The sequence below is a fragment of the Theropithecus gelada genome, chromosome 1 (genome assembly GCF_003255815.1).
Source record: "Theropithecus gelada isolate Dixy chromosome 1, Tgel_1.0, whole genome shotgun sequence".
In the NCBI taxonomy this organism is placed as follows: domain Eukaryota; kingdom Metazoa; phylum Chordata; class Mammalia; order Primates; family Cercopithecidae; genus Theropithecus; species Theropithecus gelada.
The window spans coordinates 92,902,467-92,926,831 of NC_037668.1; the positions used below are offsets into that span (position 1 = coordinate 92,902,467).

Sequence of the window (24,365 nt, forward strand, 5' to 3'; positions counted from 1 at the left end):
TACTTTTTGCTTAGTTTTCTCAGTAACTGAGATCATGAAGCAGAAACTAGTGGGGTTTTATAATTAAGAAGGAAAATGCACATTAGCAAAAAATGACTCTCAATCCTCTTGCTCTGAGTGCTAAGAATGCACTCAAATTAGTAACATTGATATTTTTCACTATAGTATACGTCAATTCTGTACCTATGGTGATACAACCTTCAGAATACCTTTTTAAAAAGTAATAAGAACATATACACATTACTTGCTTTTAAATTATTTGTACCTTTGAGATGTACTCTGAAGTCATTTTAGGGATGCTTCTTACTTTTAATAAAAAGTACAAAGGATTCTGAAATTGGAATTCAGGCATCGGAATATCAACTTATTAAAACCATGATTCACTTGGGTTTTTTCCATGTCATAAGGTTTCAAGTTATTTCAGTATGAGTGGAACTTGACAGATATTTGAAAAATAATTATGTTTTCATTAGGCATTTGCTCAATTTCAAAGACTCATTATATGCATATTAGATATTCGCACTGTACTTCAAATAAGTCAGATAGATGAATCGATTCTTTATAAAGATCAGCGGAAGTCAGAAAATAAGAGTACACTGAATCTAACTCAACTATTAACTTTATGTACTATGAAAATGACCTTATCTTCAGAAAAGTAATATCCAATGAAACAATCCACCTACACACAAATTAAAACAACACTGTCTAAAATGCAAAAATATCTAAAAATTAAGGAGGTCAACATCTAGGTCTTAGCCAACTGTAATACAGAGTTGAAACACGAGAGGGCAACGAAGATTTAAAAAAAACAAAAAATCACAGTTGGATCCCATAACCTAAGGTTCCTGGAAATAGTTGCACATTTTTACCCAAATTATAAACATCTGCTGCGTGAACAAAGATACTGTGATGATTTTAGAGTAAAATTTTAGATAGCCATTCCACTAAAAAGGTTAAGAAGATTACCAACTAATATTTCTTGACCACAAATTCTGTCAGCTTTGGAAAAATGAATACTTACCCTGAAATACTGAAGGTTGGGTAAGTTATGGAGACAAATAAATAATCCTGACATATTCAGTAGTTATTAGACTGTTCTTCACCAAAATATGTATTAGTGTGATTCAATGTCTAAATACGAAATATAAATATGAAGCGAATGTACTGCAAAGTTGAAATCCACTCTATTAGCCGTCACCAAAACCCATGCAACAACTAAACATTTTTGGTACAATAAGTAAAAGATACTTCCTTTTTCTCCTTACGTTTTTGTCATTTGATTCCTTTCTACCTAAATGAGAAAAACAAAGAAGCCAAGCATCCATAATAACAAGCAGCAAATTGTCATTATTCTGTGAATAGTTACTTAAATTAATATTCTCTCAGATTCTAAAGCAGTTTCAAGGGAGAAAAATATGGGTTTTCAAAATGGTATTTTTAAAATAAATGCTTCAAAAATGTGTCTTGCTTTTTCTTGAAAATTATGTTTATAAATGTGCATTTCTGAAAATTTAAATCCATCAGAAGTATTTCTTTTTCAACATATTTCTTCTAAGAACTGAACTGTCTAAACTTATAAACAAGTGACTACAGGTACTCAGGCTACAGTAAGAAAAAATAACTGCATACTAAGAGAGGAAGAGAGAAAACAGTGAAGTAAAATGCTTTCTTCCAGGACCCAAACTGATTTTAAACTAGTTATTCTATGTTAAAAATGATACAACTAGGAACAATTTCTTCATCACGCATATACCAAATATTATCACAAAATCAGGTACTTATAGAAAACTGGCATACCAAAGAACTTTTAAAATAATATGGAGTACAAGGCCAGGCATGGTAGCTCACACCTGTAATCTCAGCCCCTTAGGAGGCTGAGGCGGGAGGATTGCTTGAGTCTAGTTCAAGACCAGCCTGGGCAACATAGTGGAAGCCTGTCTCTACAAAAAATAGTATTAGCAGGGTATGGTGGCACAGGCCTGTAGTCCCAGTTATTTCGGAGGCTGAGGTCGGAGGATTGCTTGAACATGAAAGGCTGAGGCTGCCACGATTGCACCACAGCACTCCAGCCTAGGTGACAAAGATTTTTTCTCAAGCAATCAATCAACGTGGAATACAAAATATAAGCACAAAAAACACACTACATCCTGCTTATTTATAAACTAAAATGAAAATTCTGTTTTAAACCTTTAAGTATCTGATTATATATTAAATAATTGAAGGTAACATAAGTTGTTGGCCAAGCAAAATATTTGAAAATACTTTTAAACTATAGTTTAGTATATTTAAATCCACTGGTCTTTTAACAAGTGCAATTTGTTTTCCAATTTGAAAATCATCATCTAATTCGGTGATACTATATAAAATGGCCAAATTTGACCACACTGAAATGTTATAAATATGTCAGCGAAAGTTGCTCAAATGTCAATTACTGCTTTGTCACAAGTACACAGAATGTATACTTGCGGCCGGGCGCGGTGGCTCAAGCCTGTAATCCCAGCACTTTGGGAGGCCGAGACGGGCGGATCACGAGGTCAGGAGATCGAGACCATCCTGGCTAACACGGTGAAACCCCGTCTCTATTAAGAAATACAAAAAACTAGCCGGGCGAGGTGGCGGGCGCCTGTAGTCCCAGCTACTCGGGAGGCTGAGGCCGGAGAATGGCGTAAACCCGGGAGGCGGAGCTTGCAGTGAGCTGAGATCCGGCCACTGCAGTCCAGCCTGGGTGACAGAGCGAGACTCCGTCTCAAAAAAAAAAAAAAAAAAAAGAATGTATACTTGCATTTTATTGCAAAATTTTGCTATGCTGGGTTTTTAAAAACTAATTTGTGCCAAAGATTCATGGGGGTGGTAGGTTAATTTTCTTCTCTTTGATGGAAAAAGAAATAGGCAGAAAGGCAAGAAAAAGTCAAGGACCACTGCCCTATGCAAAGTTAGCCCCAATTCTCAAAGAAAAGCATTAACTGAGAGTGATTAGAGGAGTGTCATCATTTTACTGACTGAGCACTGGCCCCTAATTAATCTCATGCTACATGACTTTAGCAGGTCCATGTGGATGAAAAAGAAAAAACCCTATGGACACAGCAACACAGAGAAGAATGAGCTTTCTTCCTCATGTTAACCAAGAGTTTAGTCCAAAAAGGCTCCAGGAGACTAAAAATTTATAAATACATGACTGGCCCCTCTATTATATTAAATGGGCCTCTCCCCTTCAAATATGTACCCAGCACAAATATTTTTAGTCCAACTGTATACTCCACAGTTAATTTACTTTCCGATTTTGCTCTATATCACATTTCACCACTCTCACCCCTCAGATTTTAGATTTTATGGTTTGCTCACAAGTCAGTTTTATATGCCAGATAACTTCAAAATGATCCACCCCTGGCTAAACATCTCTAAAAACCCTGATGGTCTCCAACTAATCTATGATTTCCTTATTACTGCAGCACCACCATTCGAAAATGCTGGGTCTCGGATTTTCAAATTCCCTTAATGGACAGCCAAAGGGGCCAATACCAAAGACTTGCAATGACCTCCAACTGTACAGCCTTGGGCTGTTCCAGGAACACAATTACACTCCACGTCCCTGCAGGTTCCATCTTTCTCGAAGCTTCTATTCCCACATCTACAAATTGAACGCATTTCTACTAGTAACACATGCCACAGTGGCACTGCACTCATTAAGTGTTGTGTTGTATACTGCAATTTAATGTGGTGCTGTTTTTTATCTTATTTCCTCAAGTCAAGAGGACTCTTTCTAAAGTCAGAAACTGCTTTACTCACATCCCTTCACAACACTTAGTGGTCATTTCCACAAAATGCTAGCTCAACAAATACTGATTAATTGATGAACCTCTCCATTTCTCAGGGAGCCTCTAAAGAGTTATCAACAAGAGTATGTTTAATTCCAGTCTGTCTACAAGGTCTTAGGTGAGGTGTTTGGCAGTTTGTCATCTATAAAATAAAGGGATAGCACTGAATAGCCCCTAAGTTCCTTCCAGTGCGATTTCTGAATCTCATTAGACAAAACCCAAAGACAGCACTACCTCTATTCATGTTAGCACTGTACTTTTTTTGGAGGAAAGGAGTCAGCAACCTTGTGGGCCCAGTCACCAGTGGAACCGTGATTTGGTGGGGATGGGGGCAGAAAGTAGATGAAGCAAAGAAAAAAGAAATGGAAGTGAGTGACAGATGAGTAGAATTACTAAAATGCCACCAGGTGTCACAATTGTTACTTTGCCACACATTGTACCTTTTGCTATGCCCAGGATCTTTTTACAAAAGCAGCAATAGCCAGGTATGTGGGTATCCAAATTTTCCCATCACACCCCTGCTAGCCGTTCTAGAACCTGGGACTTTTACACTGATCTACTGTAATAGTAATAATGTAATACTTGGGGTCCCCAATCATCACATGGAACACAGCAGTGGAAAGTAGAAACACAGATATGAAATAACAATATTTCATACAGTTACCACTTTTGAAATTAATCCATGGGGCTAGGCACAGTGGCTCATGCCTGTAATCCCAGCACTTTGGGAGGCCAAGGCGGGCGAATCGCCCAAGCTTGGGAGTTCAACACCAGTCTGGCCAAAGTGGGGAAACCCCATCTCTACTAAAAATACAAAAAATCTGCCAGGCATGGTGGCGCACACCTGTAGTCCCAGCTACTCTGGAGGCTGAGACAGGAGAATCGCTTGAACCTGGGAGGTGGAGGTTGCAGTGAGCTGGTATCGTGTCACTGCACAGCCTGAAAGACAGAGAGACTCTATCTCAAAAAAAAAAAGAAAAGAAAAAAAAGAAATTAATCCACAGACAAAAAGGAGTGATGCAGGCCTGAGCTGTCCAATGAAGTATAATAAAAGCTACACATGTAATTTTTAATTCTCTAGTAGCCACATTAATAAACACGTGGAATTAATAGCATATTCACTTAACCCAATATATCTAAAACATTATCATCTAAATATGGAATCAACATAAAATTAATGCGCTATTCTACTCTTTTTCTGCACTAAGTCTTTGAAATCTGAAGAGTACTTTCCACTTACATATCCCAATTCTAAACCTTCATCAAAATACTTAATTTTTCTTTGAATTTCAAAACACTTAGTTTCAAAAGTAGACGCGTAAGCTCAAGTATGTTTCCAAACATAAATAAGCTTTCTAATAACTAAATCAAGTTATCAATTTTTAAAATTAAGTAAAATTTAAAATTGAGCTCTTCCTCACCCTAGCCATATTTCAGGTGGTTAATAGCCGCGTGGCTAGTGGCTACCATATTAGGGCAGGTATCCTGTCTCTGTCACCTGGATTCTTTTAAACCTGAACCAGAGTAAAAGATGTTACCCCATCAACCAGCAAGTCATCTTACAGCACCCACCAAGTGCTCAAATTATACCACGTATTTTCTGCTCCACTTCCAATCCTTAAGTTGTCAACACTTCAGTGATTATCATTTATTAGGCAGCCCTTCCAAAAGACTGAATAACTATTTTAGCTCAGAGAGGAAGACATATCTCAATTCAGGGACTGAATGGAGACATTGAGATTCAAAGATAAGGAGTTAATTTCCAAGGTAAAGCTGGAAATCCTGACATCCTTACTTCTTTGTCCAAGGTATCAGTCATCCACAAAAGTTACAATTATTGTTTATTACAATTATTGTTTATGAGCCTCTCAACTTACATACTCACAACAGCTGTCACTGCATCCTTTAGGTTCTCTGTCTTCCTGAAGTGCCCTCCTAGCTTCCTGAAACAACATTCTCTATCTAGAGCAGATTCTGCAGAGGAGCCCCTCTTTCATATTCTGAAAAGTGCTTGTTATTGTTCACACATCAAAACTTAGGAATAATAAATGAATCTTGAGCTATCCTATTTATCATTCAGTGGTCTAGGTACCCAACTCTAGAGGAAAGTTTTTCTGAAATACATGGAAAGTATCCCCCAACCCTCCCCTCAAGGAACCAATTATGAACACTACACAGTCTTCTCTTCCTTCTCACTCCCCATGTCAAAGTTCACTGTGTTCTTTCTGCAGCTGATTTAAAAGTTGATCTTTTCAAGGAGCTGGATTCCTAAGGTAGTTCTATTTTGAGCCTTCTTCCTGTTCTGAAGCTAAAGTTGGAAGGGCTTAGGTGGTGATGTCATGGAAGGGAGACTGTTGGTTTTTACAGGAGGGTCTTCTCTGGGAACTCTGCGGATGCTCAAATGGGGAAAACTGAGAGCGTTACTTTTGACCTTTTTCCCCCTCCTTCCCTTTAGAATATCAGCTATTCCTTACCAGCAAGAAAACAAGTTCAAATAAGCCTGCAAACAGATTCACATATTTTACATGCTAAACATCTAATAAATGAAAAGACTAAGAAAAAGAAAAATGCCTCACTGTAAAGAAAAGAGGGTGACAACCTCTTTCTCCACCCGTCTCCCCAAATACCTGTAATAGGACAAGGGGAAAGAGGAGGGGAGGGTCAACTGGTAAGAAGAATAAAGGGATTATAAAGCTAGGAGGCTTTTAGAGGGAAACGCTGTTGGAATATTCAGGACAGAAGGAGACCCTTGGGTCCCTGCTCTTCCTCTGTGTTCTCCTCCCTTTTGGAATGGTTAGACTTGGGCTGGGTGTGTCTTCTGCTTGGGAGGCGTTTTTTTGGCGCTGGAAAAGCAAAAGGGGCCAGGGTGGGGCCTGGGGAAAGAAAGCCAGAGACAGGCTGCTTAGGCCTGGCTCTGGGTTAAGCTTAGCGGGAAACTATAGGGGGCTATGGGATGAGAGCAGATTCTATTAGAAGACCCAGAGGGGAATAAAAAACAACGCACTGGCCGAAGGGGGTCACATCTCTCTCTCCCTCAACCTAGGCCCAGGAGCTATTTGCTGGTTGGTGGGGGACACGTCCAGAGGGAAGAGAAAATCCCAAAACATCTGTCGACCACAACTTGCCGGGGGAAAGGGAGGCTGGGGACAGACATCCAAATGAAATCAGCAGGTGAAAGCAACAATTTTTGGCCAATGCTGGGATTGGGGAGGGGAATAACTAAGAACCCTGGAGAGCAGAGAATTCCCTGGTTTCTTAGCTCACCTCTCCTCCAAAGCGCGGATAAGCACAGGTGTGGTCTTTCTCCAGGAAGGTGGCAGCTGGAGAGTGCGGATAGCAGAGTGAGGGAAAGAATTCCTCGCACAGGAAGGCAGGGAGAAGCCCTCGGGTCAGCTGCGGCCAGGAGCCGGCGTCTCCGCCAAGTCCCCTCCCCCTTCCTGAAAACCGACCTGGACCAGCACAAATTACAGCAAGGCATCCCCTCCCCAATAATGTTTCTAATAAAAGAAACAGACCCTCATGCCTATATAAAAAACCGCGAGCTCTAGCTGAGGGAAATAAACAGGTGAGCCCGGAGAGAAGCGGGAAAAGACTGAGAATGGGAGAATGAAGGGGTAGAAGGCGTTCCCGAACGTGCAGAGAAACCGAGGCTTCCCCGCCCTCCCTCCACCCTCCTCCCCTCCGGCCAGGGAGAATCTGCGTGGCAGGGTGCAAGCTAAAAATACCACTGACGGACCCCTCTTCCCGCCCCGTGCCCGTTCTCCCCTCCTACCCCAGACTCCAGCGTCCCGGCCTCGTGGTAGCGCCCGGTCCCCGGGGCCGCGCGGGGCTCGCCCTCTCTCCGGACCGCCGCCGCCGCGGGGACTCCGGTCTTCCTCTCCTCCCTCCCTCCCTCCTCCTCCTCCACCGCCGCCGCCTCCTCTTAGACTCCTCCCGCCGGATCCTTCATGTAAACAACATCCAGGCTCTATTTACAGTCGCCGCCGGACGGCGAAGGACCCACGCCAGCACCCTGGACGCGGGCGGGGGCGGGGGAAAAGCGAGTGCGCAACATTTACACACACACCCCGCCCCTCCGCGCCGATCCCCTCCGGGGGGCCGAGCCGGGCGCCCGGGGCTCCCCGCGTCGCCACTGACACCCCAACGAGGGCCGCGCAAAACCGCGGAAATGCCCATGGGCGAGGTCGCCCCGCTACCCCTCGGGAAGAAAACGCGCGCGCTAACAACAACAAACCCAGCCCGGCAACACCCTCGGAGTCGGTCCGGGAGTGCTCAGGCCCGGCCCGGCCCGCCCCGCGCCGCCGCCCCCGCGCCCCGCCGCCTACCCCGAGGTGACGAACTGTGTGCGGTCCCCGGAGCAGGCTGAAGGCAGGCGCTAGACGCCCGGCAGTGGCGCGCCCTCGCTCCCGGCGCCGCCTGGCCCGCCCCCAGACCCCAGTGCGGATGCCGAGCGGGCCGAGCCCCACGGCTGCCTGTGCGTGTGCGCCGCGGCCAGCCTCGCCGGAGCCGCTCTGTGCGCCCCACGGCTTCCCGCGCCCCCAGGCCGGCTCCGACGCGCCGTGAGACGGGGCCGGGAGCCCAGCGGCCAGCGCTCCACGGCGGCGCACGGGCGCGCACTCGGACGTCCACACTCCGCACCCCGAGCCCCGCGCGGCCGCACGCCCCACGCCGCCTGCCGCCCGCCTCCCGCCTCCCGCGGGCGCTTGGCCCCGCGCGCCCCGCCGCCCCCGCGCCCAGCCGCCGCCCCCACACCCACCTGCGCCCCCGGGGGTCCCGGGCCCCCCTTCCTTTGTTCTTCCCGTTATTTGCATGAGGATTATCTAATGACGCAGCAAGGCTCGCCACAACGTGACCGTCGCCATTTTTCTGTTTTTATTCTATCTCTGCCATGTGATAGATGGCGGGGGGGGGGGGGGGGGGGAAAAGGGGGGGGGGGGGGGTTAAAAAAAAAAAAAAAAAACTTCCGGGTCTCATGACCGGGAAGGGAGAAAAACAAAAGGGAGACGAGACACAACTCTAAGGGAAGGATGTGTGTGCGTGCGTGTGTGTGTGAGAGTGTGTGTACGTGCGCGCACCCTCCCTCCTCTGCTGCTAGAAGGGAGGCTCCGGCAGCGGACAGGCAGCATCCATCCTCCCACCCTGGAGACCAGTGACCCTGGTGGGTCCAACTCGCACTCTCTGGCTGTGGCGGTCGCCTGTCCCGGCCCCGCACGCGCCGCAGAAGCTGGGGGAGCTGTCAGTCTGCTCCCCTCCTCTGGCTGCCTTCTTTCGCCCATCCGCTCCAGAGCTCGCTCTCCCTCTCGGGCGGCTGTACCGTTGTGGGCTACGTTCAGAGAAGTCTCACAATTGCCATGAGCAGGGACATAATAGAGTTTAAAGGCCGCCGTATTTCCTAAGTTTTAAAACAGTTTGCTTCGACGCTGTTGTTTATGACAACCGCATGGCAACACCAGGCACAATCTAATGTAGGTTCCAATTCTTCCCCTCTTTCTCTACCCCCGTTTTCCCCGTTTTCCCCCTTTTCCCAGTGTGGGACACACCCAGGTGTGGTCTTCAATGGGGACTGGTTTTGTGGGGATGGACCATTCAGTACGGATTGATTTATTTAAGAACCGCTTATTTAAATAAGTGGTTGTTCAGAGTCAGAGAGGAATGTTTCAGAAGACAGTTGCATAGAGCAAGGTGGATTCGTGTTACACTGATGTTATTCACATTCAGAGGGCGTGATACACATTTCATTCTTTCCGAAGTTCACGGTTGCTGAAAAAAATTTGGGAACTCTGCCACGTTTTCCGGTGAGATATAGAATTTTGTACTCGTGTTTACTACTGGGTTCCCTTCTGTGACTTTCACTTTTGTTTCTCGTGAATTTCCTTTCTGGTTTTGGGTTTTTTGTTTTTTGTTTTTGTTGTGTGTGTGTGGGGGGGGGTTTGGCCTCGATTTCATAATTCGGAGCAGAAATGGACTTTATAGTTGAGCAGGGTTCCTGGCTTTTACAGGCAGAGAAACAGAGGCTCTGAGTAGTGCTAGGAGTTGCTCTAGGTCACACATTTAATTAGAGCCCAGCCTGGATTGTGCCTTGCTCACCTGTCGTTTCTCTTAGGGGTTGGCAATAGAGGATAGGGTGGGGATGGAACTCACAGAACATCGCTATGTGATTGTTGTGAATTATTTTTATTAGACTCACAGAGTTGACCACTCCCCTCTTTGTACACCCACTGTGTGGTTTTTACATTTATTTCCTGGTGCCTTTCACAGATCAGCGTACAGCACAGTTGCTGTGTCTCCCTCTGAGGCTAAGCTCCAGAGGGCCATGCCATATTCATTTTATATCTCCCATATTTAGCACCATGACTAGCAATGAATGAACAAATGAAGGCCTGAAGAGGATCTTTTCCATAATTCCATCCTAGGAAATTCCTTGCATGTTTCTGGTGAAGGTAGAACACTGGAGATATTTTTTGATTCTTATACCTTTACAGACCATTTTTGGCAGGCTTCTTTAGTTACAAAGCCAGGCAAAACATGTTTTGCTTTTCTCAATTTTTAAAATCAACTGCTTCCCCCCACCCCCCGCCCCTCGTTTTACCATATTTGGTTCCTCTTCTTTAAATTATTTCTAATTCATATGAATAAATTAGTTATGCCAACCCTTGCACTTTGTGAGTTGCTTTTGCTTTTAGACTCCAAAAGTTTGGTAAAGTTTAAGCTGTGATTTAACCGTGCAGACTGGAGGCAAATCATCATGGGCAGACAAGACTCTGATTCTTCCTGGTATCAGTGAACTGGGAGGTTGGTGGTTGAGCAGGCAAAAGAGGGCTGTTGAAAAGATGTTAGCATCAGGCAAAAAGTACACATTTACCAAACAACAAAACAAAACACAGAATAATTGCCATATACAATTACATTTACAGCTCAGAGGAGGATCTGGATTGTCACAGATAAATTATGATACATCTAGACTGTTAAGGTTGCATTGCATATCTGAACATGATCTGCATGTATTCCTCTGGATGGGGTAAATGAAGTTAGTATGAATGATTGTAACATGTACAACCCATATGTTCCTAATAACAACAATGTGATAATAATTTAAGTGTATCATCAGTTTGCAGTCAAGGTGGAGATGAAGTCTAATTATATACGTAAAGTCATTTGTTCTTTTAAATACAAAACTGAACAGAAAAAAAGAACATGGCTCAAAATATAGTTTTAAGAAATACCTCCATACCTCTTGTCTTACACACATGTGCACTCACACATTTTTAAAATATCAAACTTTAGTCTTCTGAGGTACCATGTAGTGACTGATTAAAGAAAGTTCTTATAAACACCTCACCAATCTTCCTGTCTCCAATATATACTTGAAAATGACAATTCCTGGAGTCACGTTGAGAGCATAGACTTTGGAGTCTGGTATTAATCTCAGCTCTGCCAATTTGTTAACTGTGTCAGTCTGGGCAAGTTACTTATCAGTTGCGATTCTTAGTTTCTTTACCCATAACATGAGCATTATAACAGCTAGCTCAGAGAAGAGTTTTTAGAATTGAGGTATAATTAGAATGTATTAAGACATATGTAAAGCACCTAGCATGATACTTGGAACATAATCTTCAATAAAGGGTCATTATAATAATTTTTAAATTGCATTTTATTTACCCCATGCACTTCCCAGAATTATTCTTTCCCTTTTGTCTGCCTGACCTTGGAATTCAATAAACCTACTATTAATGAAAGTTCTGTGACTGTGAAGATAAATCAGAATAGTTCCTGCCCTCAAAAAATTCACACGTCAGCTTTGAAAGAGACACAGATACAAGAAACTAGACTGATAATGGTAACTGAAGGAGAAGAACACTTTGTACCAGTTTATGATGATCTACTTGGTATGTGTTTAATTAAGATTGGTTTTTTTTTTTTTTAAGATTTGCTAATATCCACACAATGATAAAGCTTGTGGAAGCAGGAACATTCAAGAAAAAAACTCACATTTTCACATAAATGAAGAATATTATCTTTAAAACTCCATCTAGTCAGTATAATTCCTCAGCTTTAAAAAAAAATTTTCTGGTCCATTATAAGAAGCAGGCTTCTTTTGCATTCATGTGAAAAATATGCCAAGTTGTACCTTTGAAGTAATGTTGGAGAAATGTAGTTAATAGGAAGCACTTCTGGTTGTTAATTACTTAGACCACTTTAATCAAGAACTATTTTCTGAGAAACTTATTCCCAGCCCTGGGTCAGGTGCTAAAGAAACAAAGATGATGAAGATACAGACTTTGCCCTTATGGAACTCATAATCTAAGAATCAAATGTTTATTGATAACCTACAGGGGATGCAATATGGAAAGAGATATTGAGCTTAGTCTATTGAGAGATTGATATATACACATATCTTTCTAGCTTCCTCAAGAAGTATGTGATTGACACTGGATTTGGGCAAGACACTATATTATATGTATAAAAATATATTCTGTGCTCCACCAGAGCTTTTTGTTGTTGTTGTTCCTTAAAACAAAGAGTAGGCTGGGTGTGGTGGCTCACACCTATAATCCCAGCACTTTGGGAGGCTGAGACAGGTGGATCACAAGGTCAGGAGATCGAGACCATCCTGGCCAACATGGTGAAACCCCATCTCTACTAAAAAAAAAAAAATTAGCTGGGCATGGTGGCATGCACCTGTAGTTTCAGCTACTCGGGAGGCTGAGGCAGGAGAGGCAGGAGAATCACTTGAACCCGGAAGGTGGAGATTGCAGTGAGCTGAGATCACGCCACTGCAGTCCAGCCTGGTGACAGAGCAAGACTCTGTCTCAAACAAAACAAAACAGAAACAAAAATGAAGAGTAGCTCTTGAAAGAATAGTTCGGTCTGCAGAGCCCAAGTGAACCTGGGAGCCTTGCTAGCTTTAGGCAGAACTGTGAAGTGGGTTAAGTTATTTTCAATTTCCCTCAAATCTGAACTATTGAAATCACTTTCTGGTCTCTCAGTTCCTGTCCTTCTGAACTCTGTTTTGTTTCCCACAGGCTATTACAATGATTCTAAAATGCAAACCCTGTTATACTGTTCCCCTGCTTATAAAAACTTTCCTGGCTCCCCATTATCTGCCAAGCATGGCACACAAGACCCTTTGTGATCTTGCTCTGCCAAGCCTTCCAGCCTCATCCTCCATCACACCCACAGGAAGAGTTGCCAGATTTAGTAAATAAAAATGTGAGATCCATAGTTAAATATAAATTTCAGATAAACAATAAATTTTTGGCATAAACATGTCCCAAATATTGCATGACACATACTTATACTAAAACATTTCCATTGTTTATCTGAAATCCAAATTTCAGTAGGCATCCTATATTTTATCTGGCAACGCTACTCATGCCAGGCTGATTGATTAACTTTCCAATTCCTACTAGTCTCTTCTTGCCTTTGCAGGTGCCTGATAACCTCTACACCATGTCCCTTATCCACATGATATTCTTTGCTACTTCTTCAAAGCCAGGCATGGAGTTCTGGAACTCTGCGGGTGTGAGCTTGGAATCCAATGTGCCTGAGGACGGGCCTCGCCACCTCTGTGCTTTGTTTACTATCTGGGCTTCTGCCCCAGTTCCTGTTCACCCTTTCCATTCTCCCTCCTGGAACTGGAGTTCTGCCCTGAACCCCAGTTTACTTGGCTGGAGTCCACATATAGTTTTTCACCCTTGCCAGCTCTCTCTCTGGGACTGTGGGTAAGAGCCGTTCTCCCATCTGCTGGGTGGGCTTCTGATCTAAACAGGATGGATCATTGAAACCTGCCACAGATGCTGCTACTTTTTTGTCTTGCTTGCTACAAAGGATGGACAAGAAACTCAAATGAAATCAAGTTTGTGAAGTAGTTTGTAAAGTGTAACATCTCCATTATGGTGGTTTAACTTACAGAGAAAGTTCGAGCTCTTACTGGTATTGCACATGAAAGCCCCACTGTAAAGTGCCCCAGATTCCTCTTGTTTCTGCTCATGCCTAGTGATATATGATGCTGAAAATGATGTGGAAAATGTCCAAATGTTCTTGAATTTTGATTAGTACATTCTGCCGCACTGGTTATTGCATTATGGATGGAGACGGGAGAATTGCTTGAACCCGGGAGACAGTGGTTGCAGTGAGCCGACATCACAGCACTGCACTTCAGCCTGAGCGGCTGAGCGAGACTCTGTCTCAAAAAAAAAAAAAAAATTGTAATTTTCTGAACCAGGACATACCTTTTCACAACTGAAACCAAAGTCTCACGAACTGTCTTATCCTAAGTATGTGTAATGCCCTCTATTTTCTATTTTATTTCATTTTTTAAAAAATTGGTCAACCCATCAGATTAATTTTGTAACTCACTAATGGATTGTTACCTCCATTTTCCCAGACACTGATATGCACTATCTAATGAGATTCCCTATATTAACCAACTGATTGGGACAATTGCTAAATGTAATTGTTAAATGTTTACCTCATTTGGTGCTAGGGCCATAGGAATCACCCTGCCCACTAAAGGAGTGAGGCTACCTCACTGAGGTAAGTCACAGTTGTTCCCACTGCTAAGATCAGAAAGTGCAGTACTGCAGCCAGACTTTCAAAGCTACCTGAGATTAATATATATAATTCCTGGCTGGGCCATTTTTAAAAAGGGATAGCTGCAAAATTACCACAACTACATTTATCTTAGAGGGATATTGTTTGGAGGCAACTCTTTCTTAGACTGTTTAAATCATTCCTGGTTAGGTTAAAGAGACTTTTAGGTTTCTGAGGTTTCACATCAATTTCAGAGATAAGAAAATATAAAATAAAAGCTCACTCACTGCTATGATTTTGTTTTACTCTCCGTTCCCTAAATGGTGAGCCGATTAGTCTAATATTCAGATTTCACTCTAATCGGCTGCTTTGAGAGTCTGGGAAACACTAGATTCCAAAGAAAATAAGGAAATGTATATACATATATGTATATATAAGTATGGTCCAAATGGAATGGAAAGACTACACAACATGTTAGGAATTCTTCTTTTGATACAGGTACTCAATCCAGTCCTCTTCTGCCCATCTCCTTCTCCTAACATGTCTTCCCTAACTTACAGCTGCCTCATTCCTTTTTTTCCTTCTGATAGAGTTTTGTTGGTTTTGTTGATCTTGGAAAGATCAGTTTCAGCTCAGTGGTGCACAAAAGCTGGATTGGAGAGAATTTAAGAGAGAATAATAGGAGAAGAGGAATTAGAAACAGCTAGTATAGACAACTGGCTACAAGGGTTACAGAGAAATAAGATGGTAACCAATAAGGGAAGTGCAGTCAAGAGGAGATTTTTGTTTTTGAAATGGTTGACACAACAGCATGGTTGTATACTGATCCAGTAGAGGAAAAATTGATGGTAGGGTAGACAGGGAGGATTTGCTGGTCTAGTGTTCTTGATTCTGCGAGAGGGGTGAGATCTGATGCACAAGTGGAGGCTTTTGCATGGCTGCACCAAGAATGCTTCCTTATTGACAGGGAGAAAGGCAGGGCCTAAAGCCTTACCCCTGCATCGATAAGTGGGCATGGTAAGAGTGAATGGAAGTTCTCTTCTAATTCTTCAGTTTTGTCAGTGAGGAAAGAAGCACAGTTAGCAGCTGAGAGTGAGAATGGGGGAGAAGAGAAGAACAGAGATGAAAATGTCCATGAATACAGTAGGAGAGTGAAAGGACCAGGGAAATACAGGACATTCGCTGGGAAATAGCAAGAGCCTACTTAAGTTCCTAGTGATACATTTAAAGTAAGACCAAACAGCATGGTGTGTGGGTGGGTGGGTGTGTTTGTCTATCTGTCTGTCTGTTTTCCATCTATGACCAGCTCATGGGTACAGAAACAGTACAGGTGGAAAGTTGGATTTAACTGGAGTTGCAATTTTGCCCACCAGCATGACAGAATTAAGGTGGTCAGGGAGTTCAGGGAGTGGTTATACAGATCAACTCTGACATTTAAGCTGGTTAAAGATGGAACAGAGGGCTTCATATGGCTATGGCTATGGCAGTTAAGACAGAAATGGTGCCTCAGATGTGCCTCCCTCTGGTCTTTGCATGACTGGCTCCCTCTTGTGGTTCAGTGATTCTGTGATCTCACCCTTTTAACTGCAGAGGACTTAAGTTGTTTTCTTACTACTTTCTTTTATTTATCCACCCAGCATATCTGTGCTATGCTTTATATTATTAGAATATAAGCTCCATAAGAGCAAGCACCTTGTCAGTAATGTTCATTGTTTTATAGCCACAGCACTTATTTGACTTATTTGGCAGAGTGAAGACAACAAGTATTTAACGGAAGAATGAGGAATGATTAGAACATGATTATAAGGCCTTTGCCATCCTGCGCATGGTCTTCTACATGTGCTCCTGTTCGTCAGTTTTCTCTTTCTAACCTCCACCAAGAGAAAGAAGATGCTTCCCCAGGGTTAGGGCTACTTGCTAATCAATCCACTCCAGGTCTCCCACAAGGCCTTCCAAGGCTCTGGGGAGGCCAGAGCTCAAGGAGAAATTTACCCCAGAGTTACTGAGGCACCAGATGTTTCAGAGGCCAGCCAAAGAGGAAGGAGGTGCCATAAAGACATAACTGCTTTCTGTTTTGTTTTGAATTTGTTTTTTTTTTTTTTTAAGACAGGGTCTCACTTTGTCTCCCAGGCTGGAGTGCAGTGGTACAATCTCTGCTCACTTCAACCTCCACCTCCTGGGCTCAGGTGATCCTCTTGCCTTAGCCTCCCAAGTAGCTGGCACTATAGGTATGCACTACCACGCCTGGCTAATTTTTTAATTTTTTTGTAGTAATGGGGTTTTGTCATGTTGACCAAGCTAGTCTTGAACTCATGGGCTCAAGCGATCCACCTGCCTCTGCCTCCTAAAGTGCTGGGATTACAGGACTGAGCCACCACATCCAGCGTAGAATACTTTCATCACCACAAAAAGTTCTCACCTGCCTGTTTGCAATCCGTCTCTGCTCCCACTCGCAGCCCTAGGAAACCACTGATCTTTCTGTCTCTACAGTTTTGCCTTTTCTAAAATTTTCATATAAACAGATTCACACAATATATAGTCCTTTGTGTCTGAGTCCTTCAATTTCGTATCATGTTTTTATTGTGAATAATATTTTACACTATAGATATACAACATTTCGTTTATTGAGTCACCAGTTGATGGACATTGTTTCCAGGTTGAGGGCTAATTATGAATATACTGCCATGAATATTTGTATACACATCTTTCTGTGGACATAGACTTTTTATTTCTGCTGGGTAGATACTTCAGAGTTGAATTGCTAAGTTAAATAAGTTTAAGTGGCCGCACCATTTTACATTCTCACCAGCAATATGTGAGTTTCTCCATATCCTGGCCAACACTTAGTCAATCTTTTTGTTTTAGCCATTCTAGTAGGTGTGTAGTGGTATCTCACTTTGGTTTTAATTTGCATTTTTCTGATAACTTACGATGTTCAGCATCTTTTCATGTGCTTATTTACTATTTATATATCTTCTTTGGAGAGAAGATATGTAATATTTAAGTAATAATTTTCTTAAATATTTTGTGCATTTTCTTTTTTTTTTTTTCTTTTCTTTTCTTTTTTTTTTTTTTTTTTGAGACAGGATCTCACTTTGTCACCCAGGCTGGAGTGCTGTGGCACAATCACAGCTCAATGCAGCCTCAACCTCCTGGGCACAAGTGATCCTCCCACCTCATTCCCCCAAGTAGCTGGGACTACAGGCCCATGGCACCCTACTCAACTAATTTTTGTATTTGTTTGTATTATTTTGTTCCACCATGTCACCCAGGCTGGTCTTGAATTCCTGGGCTCAAGCAGTCCTCTAGCCTTGGCCTCCCAAAGTGCTGGAATTACAGGCATCAGCAACTGTGCATGGTCTATTTTGCTAATTTCTTACTGGGTTGTTTATTTTCTTATTGCTGAATTTTAGACGTTTTTAATATATTATGAATGCAAGGCCTTCATCGATGTATGTTTTGCAAATATTTTCATTTCTCAGTGGTGTCTTTTGAAGAGCAGAAGTTTTAATTTTTATAAAGTTTTAACGTTATAAAAAATTTTTTTCTGTCATGTGCAAGAAATCTGTCTAATGGAAGGTTGCAAAGATTTTGCTCTGTTTTATTCAAGTTGTTGTATATAATGTGAAGTAAAAGTCAAATTTCATCTTTTTGCATGTGGTTATTCAGCCGTTCCAGCACCTTCTGTTGAAAAGACTATTCTTTCCCCACTGAATTACTTGGCACATTTCTTGAAAATCAATTGAACCAAAGTGTGGGCCGCACAGTGGCTCAGGCCTGTAATCCCAGCACTTTGGGAGGGCAAGGAGGGCAGATCACCAGAGGTCCAGAGTTCAAGACCAGCGTGGCCAACAGGGCAAAGCCCCATCTCTACTTTAAAAAATACGAAAATTAGCCAGGTGTGGTGGCACGCATCTGCAATCCCAGCTACTCAGGAGGCTGAGGCGGGAATATTGCTTGAACTCAGGAGGCAGAGGTTGCAGTGAGCCGAGATTGTGCCATTGCACTCCAGCCTGGGTGAGAGTGAGATTCTGTCTGAAAAACAACAACAACAACAACAAAAAAGTGTGAAGGTCTGCTACTGGACCTTCTATTCTTCCATTTATCTAAATATCTATTGTTCTGTCTTTATAATGCTTTCTTGATTATGCTAGCATTGTAGTAAGATTTAGAATCAGGTAAATCAACTTTTTCTTTATCAAAATTGTTTCACTATTCTGGATTCTTTGCACTTTCATATACTTTTTTGCCACATGAAAGTTATTAGCTTATTAATCTTCTTATGAAAAGTCCACACAGTAGCTGCAGATAATGTCACTGAAGCATCTTTATTCCTTTGGCTTTTGCCAACACCACCATTGGCCTTTGTTTGCAATGGCGAGTTTCTTTGTTCTGTTCTTGTGTTCTTTTTGAGGTCTTTTCTTCTCATCCAAGCCACGTCTTGCAAGTCTATGTTTGGCTTCATTTTTCTTTGCATAACCCAAGGAATCATAAATCATGTCAAAGCCAGTTGTCTTGCCACCACCAAAATGAGTTCTGAATCCAAATACATTCCCACCAGCAATATATGAGTTTCTCCATATCCTGGTCAACACTTGTTCACTTTTAGCCATTCTAGTAAGTGTGTAGTGGTATCTCATTTTGGTTTTAATTTGCATTTTTCTGATGACTTATGATGTTCAGCGTCTTTTTTATTTTGAGACAGAGTCTCACTCTGTTGCCCAGGCTGGAGTGCGGTGGTGTGATCTTGGCTCACTGCAACCTCCACCTCCCAGGTTCAAGCAATTTCCATGCCTCAGCCAAGTAACTGACCAGTGTGGTCTGTACATTTTGGATAGTTTTTCCCAAATTTCTGTGTTGGGTACTGATAACTTTCCAGGGTGAAGGACATCAGTGACCATTTGTTCATCTCAAGGAGTTGACTGGTCATAAAGTTCCTGGTTCAGTTAGTTACTGTGTCATTCATGATGGCGATCAATCCTCAGGTAGCCACTTCCATATACATTTTAGGAATAACTTGTCAATTTAAAGAAAAAAAGGCTGGACGTGGTGGCTCATGCCTGTAATCTTAGCTCTTTGAGAGGCCAAGGCAGGAGGATTGCTTGAGCCCAGTAGTTCAAGACCAGTCTGGGCAATATAGTGAGACACCTTCTCTAAAAATAATTTTTTTTTTTGTAATTAGCCAGGCATGGTGGTGCACACCTGTAGTCTCAGCTACTTGGGTGCGCTGAAGTGGGAGGATTGCTTGAGCCTGGTAGTTTGAGACCAGCCTGGGCAATATAGTGAGACCCCTTCTCAAAAAAAATTTTTTTTTTTTTTAATTAGCCAGTCATGGTGGTGCACACCTGTAGTCTCGGGTAGTTGAGGGGCTGAGGTGGGAGGACTGCTTGAGCCCAGGAGTTTGAGACCAGCCTGGACAATATAGTGAGACCCCTTATGTTAAAAAAATGTTTTTTAATTAGCCAGTCATGGTGGTGCACAACTGTAGTCTCAGGTAGTTGAGGGGCTGAGGCGGGAGGATTGTTTGAGTCCAGGAAGTTGAGGCTGCAGTGAGCCATGATTGCACAACTGCATAGAGCAAGACTCTGTCTCAACAACAACAAAAATAGCCTATTAGGATTTTGACAGATATTACACTGAATTTATTTTATTTATTTATATATATTTTTTTTTGAGAGAGAGTCTTGCTCTGTCACCCAGGCTGAAGTGCAGTGGCATGATCATATAATATCTCACTGCTACCTCAAACTCCTGGGCTCATGGGATCCTCCCACCTCAGCCTCTGCAGTAGCTAGAACTACAGGCACATGCCACTATACCCAGCTAATTTTTGTTGTTGTTGTTGAGACAGGATCTCGCTATGTTGCCCAGGCTGGCCTCAAGCAACCTCCAGCCTTGGCCTCCCAAAGTGTTGGGATTACAGGCTTGAGCCACCACATTCAGCCTACACTGAATTTACACATCAATATTGGGAAATTGTCATCTTAACAATATTGAATCTTCCAACTCATGGATATCATATCTCTCCCATTTTATGTAAGTCCTTTTAAATTTATCTTGGCAGTGTTTTGTACAAGTTTGCCTTTCTCTTGTCTAATTTATTCCTAAGTATCTTATTCTTTTGATGCTCATTAAACAGACTTACTAGTTTTGATACGTTTTTGTAGATTCTTTGCAATTTCTTACATACAAGATAATGTTGCTTGAGAATCACAATAGCTTTTAAACTCTTTGCTCACTGCCTCTCAGTTAACCCTCTCACTCCATCTAGCACCCAAGACCATAGCCCAAAAATATCCGAATGCTTCTCTTCTAAGGATAGAGTTGTGTGTCCTTAAATTTCTCCTAAAGATTGGAATGTTCCACCAACAGTAGTGTTGATCTTCTACTATGGAAGTGTGCTACGTCCATCTCTAGTACAAAGATAAACATGTCACAAGAACCATGCATTCGTGCACTTAGGATTATTTTCCCCTTTGCCCCTGTGACTTGTGTGTATCTTTGCTTCAGTCATTGACCAACCATCCTACAGATGGCTATACTCTTTTAGATAAGTTTTAGGTAAGTTTCTGTCTGTAGTAATTTTGTCTTTGCTCAAATCTCAGACAGTTCTCTCATAGTTACATCTTGACCACTGGGATATTTTTGGATCCTGATTCTGCCATTCAACATATTAGTTATTGCAACAAAATTCATGCTTTCTCATATTTGGGCAGTAAATCATAGTCTTTAGCCAAGTAAATTTTGAACAAAATTCTTATAGCAGAGACAGACCACTGTGGCATGGCATTGGAGACCTTCTCTCTGGTTGCCTTTGATCAGCAATTAGTACTCTTTAGGAATGATTGCTCTGCTAATTACACGTGAACTTACCTATGCTTCCTTTCTTCAACTGTAAAATGAGGATAATAATAGTACTCTCCTCACAAGACTGTTGTAAGGATTAGATGACTAAACATATGTAATGAAGTCACAGTAGTATCTACCACAGAGAAGTGCGCAAGAAAGTGAGTCATGTTGGGCATTGTGGCTAATGGCTGTAATCTCAGCACTTTGGGAGGTCGAGGTGGGAGGATCACTTGAGCTCAGGAGTTCAAGACCAGCCTGGGCAACATAGGGAGACTTCATCTCTAAAATAAAAGAAAGAAAGTGAGTCATTATTATTTGGGGAAGAAAGAAAAGACTCTACAGTCAATAGCGTGGCCTTTATCCTTGCCTTTTCATTTCCTACCTGTGTGCATCCTTAGACAAGTTATTTAACTCTTATCAGTTTCTTCATCTTAAAATAATTGTAAAAACAATGCCTTATTCATAAGGTTTTTGTGAGAATTAAATGAAATAATGCAGATAGAGTAACACCATGTATGACACTCAATCAGTATTTGTTGCAATGATAATCACTGACATTCAACTTGTACACATTTTTATCTCCCCTCCACTGCAATCCTCCTGTCAAATTATTTCCAAAAGCTTGAGGATATTTGGACACATTACATTTATAGCACTTCACTGATCAACCTACTTGATAACTTAGTAGCCAGTTTAGAGCATTATGGTTAATTTAAGTCATCTTTTATTTATTTATTTTTATTTATTTATTTTTTTGAGACAGAGTCTTGCTCTATCACCCAAGCTGGAATGCAATGGCGCAATCTTGGCTCGCTGCAACCTCCGCCTCCCGGGCTCAAACGATTCTCCTGCGTCAGCCTCCTGAGCAGCTGGGATTACAGGCACTCACCACCATGCCCAGCTAATTTTTGTATTTTTAGTAAAGATGGGGTTTCACTATGTTGGCCAGGCTGGTCTCAAACTCCTGACCTCGTGATCTACCCACAGATCATGGCCTCCCAAAGTGCTGGGACTACAGGCGTGAGCCACCGCACCCAGCTAAGTCATCTTTTAAAATTCTTCTAAAATTCTAAAATGCCAGCAAAATTCTTATTTAAATGTTTAATTTATATATATACACATATATGTATACAAATATATAATGGCTAAAATGTTAATTTTGGGTTCATTTTATGAGACTCTAGACTCGTATGTTGTATATGCTATATGTAGTGTTTATAAGAGTACTCGGGGAATCAGTCCTTGAAAAATTGTGTTCATTTTATAGGCTATGAGGCACAGTTTGATTATTCAAAGTTATTATAAAGGTATATGTTTGTTTTTATCACTGCTTCTTCCTTTGATTTATTTGGTGCTGAGAATGTAGCTTAGGAATGCAACCACCAATGACAGAGCTGTTTCTATGAGAAAATAGTCTGCCCCTCAGTGATCAATTGTGATATGGAATCTAGGACTCACTGTGGTGGAAGCAGTTGCTGCTTGCCAAATCACAACACTCCCTGTGCGTTAGGAAAAGACATCCCAAATCTGAAAGGTAGGATTTCCACAAAACAAATAATTCAGAAGTTAATGCCTCATAGCAACTAAGAAGTAAGACTTGATTTTTTGGTGTAGTTTTTTCAAAGTATTACATGTCACATTTTCTAAAAGTATCTGTGTGTGTGGGTAATACAAAATGTTGCAAGTCAGAACCACTTGGATTTTATTTTCTATCCTGTGCACTGTTAAAAAGAATTGGGGCACATTACCTATCAATTTTATTTCTTTTTTTCCCCAAAATGCAGATAATAATTACAAAAGATTAAATGATAAATATAAAGTACAGAACATAGTACCTGGCACATGGTAGGTGCTCAGTAAATGTTTCCTTCCTTTTTCATTGTCATTGATGGTCCATTACAAAATATATATTAAAAGAAAAGATGCTGAAAGCCTGGTAGATTTGGGTACTTCTATGTCAAAGATACCATTCATGGCCTTTTATAAGTGATTCAAAAAATTAACATGTGCCTCAACTTCTACCTTGCTGTGAACTCTCGAAAGGTGGCAACAAATCCTTTTAGAGTTTCTTACAACAGAGAAAGTCCAACTGTGATGCTACAGAATATTGGCTCCTCTGTTGTGTTCTTGGATTTCCTCTCAACAGTTGCTTGCTGTGGTTTCTTAGGTTACAGGTACAATTAGTGAACTAAGGATTTAAGGTATGAGGTTTATTATTATTATTGGCTTTAATGTAACTATGGCTTATGCCTTATTATTTCTGGACTTCAGTCATCACTGTCATTATCAGACCTGCTGATCATCAGTCATTTCAGGGCCAAAAATAACAAAAGCACCAGAAACTGAAATACTGAGGACAATATAATCAACTCTGTTATTCAGGGACTTATTATTTCAAATCTCCGATTTAGAATTTGTTAGAATTTCCCAACTGGATGTGCATTTGAGTGTAACTTTGTTATGTGAGTAGCAAAATACTTTGCAAAGCAAAATAATAAACAAGATTTCAGGAGGAATGTTCAACCCGCTAAAGAAAACAGTAGGATGAGAACATTGAGAACCCATAGAGGTTTCCATTTACTTAAAGAATTAGAAGCATGCATGTGTACACTAAGATACCACAATATATTTGGCTGATCTATTTTCTTCTCTGTCTCCCTCATTAGACTTGGCTTTTTTGAGAATAGGAACAAAGTTCCTGTAAGAGTAGGTTTTTGTACATGTTAGCTAAATTAGTAGGTCCTTCAGTGCTGCATGGAAGGCTTAGGTGTTAATCATATTCATGAATTTCTTACCAAACACACACACACACACACACACACAGACACACAGGTGCAAAATTCTGTCAGTAGGATTCACTGAGCTGGAGTTAGGATTGCAAGAGGTTTGTTGGGGATAATTATGCCTATAAAAGATAAGAGTGGGGAAGAAGCAGGATTGTGTAGGAAAAGCCTCAGACCATGATGTGGATATGAGAATGTCTTGGTTGACCCTCTGGAAAGTTCTGGAACAAAGATAACTCATTAGAAAAGCCCCACATTAGGCAAAAACAGCCAGGCCCTAGTATCCCTACCATGCTTAGTTATTGGCTGGGGGATGGCCAAGAAGAGCATGACCTCAGCTCAATAGCTGAGACAGATCCTGCAGATGCTAACAAATGGAGGCTAT

The 24,365-nt window shown here is 41.8% G+C and overlaps 1 protein-coding gene across 3 annotated transcripts in view; it reads right to left on the reverse strand.

The window, feature by feature from the left end:
* The window catches only part of JAK1 (Janus kinase 1), a 235,297-nt gene extending 226,583 nt beyond the window's left edge, over window positions 1–8,714 (reverse strand). For 2 of the 3 annotated variants that reach the window (XM_025379200.1, XM_025379180.1), the window contains exons 1-2: window positions 8,572–8,714; window positions 7,588–7,758 (exon numbers count right to left, since the gene is read on the reverse strand). The gene's annotated coding sequence lies outside the window, so the exon portion shown is untranslated. The remainder of the gene's footprint in view (window positions 1–7,587; window positions 7,759–8,571) is intronic. The other variant, XM_025379172.1, reaches the window with a different exon arrangement.
* Window positions 8,715–24,365: the final 15,651 nt, after the last annotated feature.